The sequence below is a fragment of the Callorhinchus milii genome, unplaced genomic scaffold, assembly GCF_018977255.1.
Source record: "Callorhinchus milii isolate IMCB2004 unplaced genomic scaffold, IMCB_Cmil_1.0 Scaffold49, whole genome shotgun sequence".
Taxonomy (NCBI): Eukaryota; Metazoa; Chordata; class Chondrichthyes; order Chimaeriformes; family Callorhinchidae; genus Callorhinchus; species Callorhinchus milii.
Genome location: NW_024704790.1, coordinates 228,889 through 236,467, shown reverse-complemented (window position 1 = coordinate 236,467; position 7,579 = coordinate 228,889).

The following is a 7,579-nucleotide window of genomic DNA, read 5'->3' as shown; positions in this document are numbered from 1 at the left end:
CAATGAGTTGGTGAAGTGCTAATGCCCATCACTTATCCTAATTTCTTTAGAATTATATGAACTGGAGTTGGCAGTTAGTCAGTTTTCTGCAGTTTGAGCTGACCCAAAACAATCAAAGAGGTAAAATGACTATTTTCTATTCAGAATTCAAGGAAGTTAAGTGCAAAGCTGTCACTACAAATAGTAATTTTATCCTTTGATACAAAATAAGGCCAGCTTTGAACCAAACCAGTCAACCATCACTTCTAATTCTCATCCCTTTGTGAGCGTAAAGGATAAGTGATAGGGATCATTGATTTACCAAAATTGAATTATAGGTAAGAATAAAGACAGATAATTGTAAATTTATCTTGTCAGGTCCTAATGATTCAGTGCTATTGGGCAAATGTAGAGGAAGCCTTTGTCAGTTGCTAGTAAGGCTATGTAAAATATATCCTGTAGTCAGTGTACTTGAATACGCCATTTGCTTTAATGATCCCCCTTTCTCTTGTAACAATGCCTTTCACACACTTTATTCAAACTCTGGTGAAAAGAGTAATGAGTTCTGGTTGTGTCTGGAGAAAATGAGGAAGTGAGCCTAAACAGACAGATACCAAGATGTTGCCTGGAATGAGGAATTGCATTTTCAGAATGTGCACTTCAAAATACTGGATGTGGTTGAGGGAGAAAACAAGTTGATGGATTTGGGGAAAAGGCAGGAATGAGGGACTAGGGATGGGATCAGGAGAGCCACTCGTGTGGAGTATAAGCACCAGCAAGACTGAATGAGCCAAATGGCTTGTTTCTGAGCTGTGCTTTCTTTGAATCTGAATCAACAGAAACACAATGGTCCAAATGGTCTCCTGTGCTGTCTATGATTCAATGAATGATCTGATTTTTAAACACTAAGTATTGTGAAGCTGCTTGGACACATTTGCCCATTTTGATGTGTGATGTGTTTATTATTTGGTGAATGCTGTCTGTTGATGTAGTTTAATTGCTGAAAGATTGGTTCAACGGGCATGTGGTACAGAAGCCAGCAAGAGTGTTAATCGTTTCCATCTTCTGAAATCCTGATCTAGCAATCTCTCAATGCAAGCACATACTGTAATTCATTGCCAAGGCATTAACAGATCCAGTGGAAGATTGACCAAAGTGGTTCCATGTACCTGGGGCATGGCTTGGTGAACTTGGGTTAAAGAAAACTTTGTTTTCATCACTCTTTATTGAAACATTTTGCTGTGTGTGTGGTGGGAGGGTCATTAATTTGAACAGTTGAACTCATTAAATTGATCTGAAAGCCTAAGTGATGTGTAATTTGGCATGCATCAGTGGTTCAAGCTCACAACTACCACTGCTTATAGCAGATGGCTCTGCTTATGGCCAAAGGCACCATTTTATTTTATTTTCCCTTATTTAGAAGCCATCAGAAAGTTGATACAAATTTCACGTTATCTTATCGGTTCCTCAGGATTTAATAGCTGTGCTTGTCGGTGAAGTGATATCAATTTATTTACTTGTTGATGAATAGAAGTTTCTGATTAGTGGGACTTGAAGTGGCATTGCAGAAATTCTAATCTGCCTAGATTGAGATATTGTCTTAGCATTTCAGAGCATGCTTGTTTTGAACAAATCTTAAATTAAGTGTTAACTTTGCAGCTGTTTTTCTACAGGCTATCTTTCACAGCAAACTGAATTTAAAAATTGTCCCGAACCGGTAATTTTGAAATCAAAGTTAAAGTCAAACATTCAAGGAGAAAAGATTAAGTCTAGACCCAAATGTCTTGCTTCTGAAGCCCAAAATGTTATGATCTTAGCTTTGCTTTAAACTTTAAAATTGCTTAAATTTGTGGGCAACATCTGAATTTGAGTCTTAATTGGAGAGTGATTTTCCGCATTCTTAAAACGAAACTGTAACCTTCAGACCCAGAGAAGAGAATGGTACCGACTGAACCAGGCTACTTGTATGTAACAGAGGTTTTCAGCTGAAAAAAATTATTGAAAAGAAATTGGTAACAGAGAAACAAAGTAGTGTATTGTATGTTGTAGTAATGGAAGAATTAATGAGTTCTGAAGCAGACTTTCACAGTAGGCTGCTTTTGTCTGATCCATTGACTAAATCTGTCTCAAACATGCATAGATGTGTATTTAACTTGTGAAAAGGGCATTAATTTTCACATCTTCTGACAGTGCGTATAAAGTCGGCAGTTCAGCTCCATTTTTGTATTGAATACATTATGCGTGACTGGACTACATATACTTGTTAATATGTTTGGGCCAGAGCAAACATTTTACAAGGCAGTAATTACAGCAAAGCATATTGCTTCATGAACTGCAAAGTTAATTTGGATAAGTTTATAACATTTAAGATAAATCCCAGACTTATTCCCAAACTGTGAAGTGCTTTATATTCTGTGGAACGTTTTGCGACGTTTGGAAGACGTGAAAAAGCGCTATATCAAACTGGCTTTTTCTGTTTGATCATTTTGAGCGAACTGTCAGTGTGGGGGAGATTGGAAGACTCGGCTTAAATGATGTTACGCGAAGAAATGAGCAACGTTTCTTAAGGAGTTTGATATATTACATCAAAGCATTAATGAAACACTGCTGATCTCACCCCATCCTTTGAAGCTTGTGACAGGAATTTAATATTGTTTGGAGGTGCTTTGTTTTGATGGGTTGGCTTCTGATGGGGAATGTAAGAGAGTGAGCGATCCTCTTCATTGTCATTGATGCATTGTAATGTGGAGGTGTCCTGAATCTTGTGAGCCGAAGCTTTAACAGATAGGATTGTAACTACTAGTAAAGGGTGCACCCCTTGATTCCTTGTATATTCCAGAAAGTTGTGGAGTCATGCATTGTAATCCAATGAGAGATGTATGATCAACCATGCAGTTTCATCAAATGTACAATTGTGTGTGATCTGAAAAGATCTATTGTAGTCCAATTACAAGAGTGTAATTTTATATGCCTGGGGGTATTTTGCTCGGTGCATTAAATTATACACATAAAATTGCTTATTGTTTAAACACTGAGGAAGAAATGTGCTAATATTACTGACTGGTTGCCATTAACTGAAATCCACAACCCTAACCCTAAATGCAGAATAAATTTTAAAACTGAATAATAGGAGAAAAATAATGCTGTACAGACATTCTACTTCTAGTTGTCTGTAATATTTTATTTATATTTATTTGTAATATTTATTTTTTGTAATATTGTCTGTAATATTTTACTTCTAGTTGTCTATAATATTCTAGTTGTCTGTATATTATTATTATACATAATAACAATACAGTCCCTTTAAGAGCTGCAGAAAACTGTCTTCAAAATTGAGACTAACAATTTTTCACATTTCTGCGAATCCTTACATTTTGAGCCCAATTTTTTGCAGGCTATAACTACAACAACAACAAGATTACATTTGTATAACCCCTTTCACGTCGGGAGGATGTCCTAAGGCGCTGGGTGGAGGTTTGAGTCTCAATTTCCTCTAATTTCTGTTTTGAACAGAATAGAAATCCACTTTGTGCTCAGATATGTGACTCAACCTCTTTTATGCCACGATTGGTCTGTTCTCAACTCAGCAAACAGAATTTGCTATGTTGCTGATATCCAAATAATTGAACAATTAAAGTCATGGCTGCGTTTCCTCACCCGAGGGCGCCGCTGTGGAGACAACTGAGCAGTTTACTGTGTCATGACTTTTATTTCCTGCTTCAATGGAATTTGGGTATCAAAGGTGGACAGATTGAGGTCCAAAAGTTTCTACAAAGGAAACAAAGGATGTAACCAACTTTAATCCATGCAGTTCTCTGCCATGCTTCTATATTTGAGTTGGAGCCAAGCAATCCGGCACAAAGTACTTTTTATTGGGATACAGAAATTGTCCAAAATGAAACTGGCTTCACCTTAGATACTTTTGGCATTCCAAATGGCTGCTGCTTGCAGTATTTCTAAACTCGATTACGGTTTGTTTTTTTCCCTGTGTTGTAAATTGAAATGATGGGTAGTTTCTGAGTCCCATGAGAAGATGCAATTAGGTTTTAAAATGTAGATAAATAAACAATGCACATCTGCTCGTGCGCGCTCCTAATTTACGGTATGTCCAGGCTGTTGTAATTTCCTAGCCATAAGTCATGTCCACAATTGGGCTGCAGTTACTGGAACCATAAATTCTCATTCCATTTATCTAGAAGAGGCTAACCACCCTCCTCCCGAAGAATACTGTGACACAAAGGGATTGCTTAGGTGATCTCGACATGTTCAAGATTATTTATTTATAAGAACTGGTGGTGGTTGGGGAAGGAGTCTTGCTCTTTCATATAATTTTATATAAATAAACAACCGCAGGAAACCATTCCTCCAGTAAACTGGGCTCCCCTCCCCGTGTTCAGGTGGAGCAGATTTTCAGGTAGAAATTAATCATTTGTTACATATCTAACATCTGAAGACTGTTTCATCCTAATAACTATCTCACCATCTAATATCACTTTAAAAATAAAAAATGTTTTTATTTTTATTTCCAGGACTATAATCTGTGGTAAATATCTTAGTGGAGCCAGCCCATCTGACCATTTTTCTTTGAGAGTGGGAAAAGTTCTCTCAAAAACTTCTTAGTTTTCAAAATCAGAACTCTCAGTGATTGTGTTCAGGGAATAATAGCCACACGTTGTTTCTCAACCCTGACCATAATAAACACAACCATTTGCAGTTTGGGTAGGCACTCCCTGCTTTAATCTCTAAAGCATGCCAAATTACAGACTGTTCATGCTTTAGAGATCAATTTCATCAGTCAGCCTGCATTAAGTATCACACTAATCTTTGGGCAAGTCTGAGGTACACCAGATTGAGGCGGAATTAAGACAAGCCACTCACTGCTCATGGCCTATGTGCAGGTCGCACAAATCTGCTGTTAGGGGTGAAATAATTGAAACAGTTCAAAATCATTACCTAGTAATCAAATTCTAAGTAACGTTAATGTGTGTCTAATTGCTAAATAATGCAGAGCGGCCTTGCTGATCCTGGAAGGTTATGTGGTCAAATTGCACTTGATCATTAATATGTGTGCTGAGCATGTTCTACTCATCTTATTATACTTTGCATTAGATACAGAACCTATAAAGTTGAAATGTTCAAACAGAATTGCTGTGCAGGCCAGTGTGTGTATTTGAAACCAACACGCTACCAATTTTCACCAGCCAGATCCTACAAGTAGCCATGAAGTGAATGGCCTGTTGATCTGGAGCATTGCTGACCAGAACAATGGGTTTTGTGTGTTGGCCCTTATCTTTGACCTTATAATCTTTGATTGCTGGATTTTTTTGCCTATTCCCCTCACACTTTCTTTCCATCTCGCACAATAGTGCTGTACAAATTGCTCCTTTTCATTCCAGGGTCAAAGTGCAAGCATGAAGGTAGGGATTCTAGATGGGATTACGCAGCAGATAAATGGTTTAGTGACGGATTCTATTGTATTTTATACCAAATGAGCTTTGCCTGATTGCTAAACCTTGCAAGCGTTTCTTGCTAATTTAAAAAATAAATGTTTTAAATCAAATTTGATTCACGTCCAAAGAAACGGGAGAGAAAAAAAGCATGAAAAATTGCTTGTCAACAAAGAACTCATTTGTAAGCAAATTACTACCAATTAGGCACTAAATCTTCAGAAGGTTTTGCGTAAACAATTTACCAATAATTTAAACAGAACAAAGTATATATTTGCTAACTTCGCAATGTGCAAATGTTGAAGGTGATTTCAGCTGTACTACAAACTCAACATGTTATTTTCATCAATCAGGAATAATAAGGTAGTAAGAATGGACTATAGAGTGACTGTCAAATTAAAAGCAGTAGAACATCATTTGCCCACAGGCCTACTATCCATCTGCCCACTTATCCACATAGGGCGCCATTGTGGAATTGGGTTTTGTGCTATAATGGTTTTTTTTTTGTTATGTGCGTATGCATCTATCCAAGTTTGTGATATTTCCTAAGTAGCAGAGATCTGAACCAAGTAATTACAAGTTTAGGGTTTTGTAGAGATAGAGACGAGCAGAATCTTAGAGAGGCAGGAAAGAGGCACACACCTATATGACTGATATCCACACTATTTTCACATTGATATTGGGATCAATGCAGATATTGGTCTCTACAGTGGTTAGAACACACGCCTCACAAGCGAGAGACCTGAGTTTGATTCCCGGCAGGACGAAACCTTGGGCAAGTTTCCTTACTGCACATACCTGTTAATAATCCCTCAAGAAACAAAGTAAAATAATAATTTGTTTACTCAATCCACAACCGTTTGTGGGATATTGCTGTGCCAATTGGCTGCTGCGTTTCGCCCACAAATATAGTTAATTCATTTTACAGGATATTCTGTGAAGTGCTTTGAGACATCTAGAAGACATGAAAAGTGCTTTGTCAAATGCAACAATTGGTAGCGTGTTGGTTTCAAATACAATTGGATTATTATTGTTACTTTTGCTGAGCCTGATCAACACTTGTCTTCACTGGTGTTCTATATTTTCTGGTACTCAGCCACTCTTTGTCTACAACTCATTGGATATTGGCACCTATGTGGTTCTCCCGTTGATCTATACTCATCCATACGTTTTGCCCACAAACTCTCAGTGTACATAATGCCTTTTATAAGAACTTGCCAATCGCCTAGTGTTAAAAGATACAGTACATGTCAATATAGACCAGAAAGTTACAGCTTTTGTATTGTGTTTGTTAGGATGCTATAATTGACTTCTAGGATATCTGGGTTAGGGAGTGGGCAACTAAATCACCAGGGGTACCAACTCCTGAACAGGCAAACAAGAACCCAGTTTAAAATCTTCCCTGACAATACCTCCAACATTGCAGCACTGCTTGCATTCGATATCATGCCTGATGTTGAACCGCTTTGTGAAATGAATGGCAAATTTATTTAGGAAAATATAGATTAGGAAACTGGAAAAAACTTGACATTGAAACCAAAGATTGTCCTCTTTATAAAGTACTCATCAATCTATACAGCTCCCTGTCTACTGCATCTCTGGAACTCCCTGCAGAAGCTCTATAAACGAATGCACATTTATCACCAGATTCTTGCGAACCGCCCATGTTTAACTGACCAGATTCCAGGCACTGTTCTGTCATTTTTCATGCCAAAGGCCCTTCCTGTGCCACACTGTAGCACGCTAATACCTAACGTTTAGAGGCACTCTGGGCTCATGTAGTTTGCGAACAGCACAGATGGTTGAGGTAGTAATTTACCCTACAGACAACAATTCATTCGACAACATTAAGCCTTGTCGCATTCATTGCTTGTCAGCATTTGTCAATGTACATTTTATTCTCTTTTGTTTTGGTGAGGGAGGAAAGGAAGCATGCGTTCAAGGACAAAGAAGTCAAAGTTTATAGGCACTTGTTTTACCACAAACAATACCACGGTTGGGTCCCGACCCAACTGTCCAGCGCCTTGGGACGTCCTCCCGACGTGAAAGGCACTCTATAAATGAAATCTTGTTGTTGTCAAATTACACCACCAAAACCCAGAGTAAAAACTGGGAGAGAGTTTGTGGGTATCTTGGCAAAACTGAAAAACAGT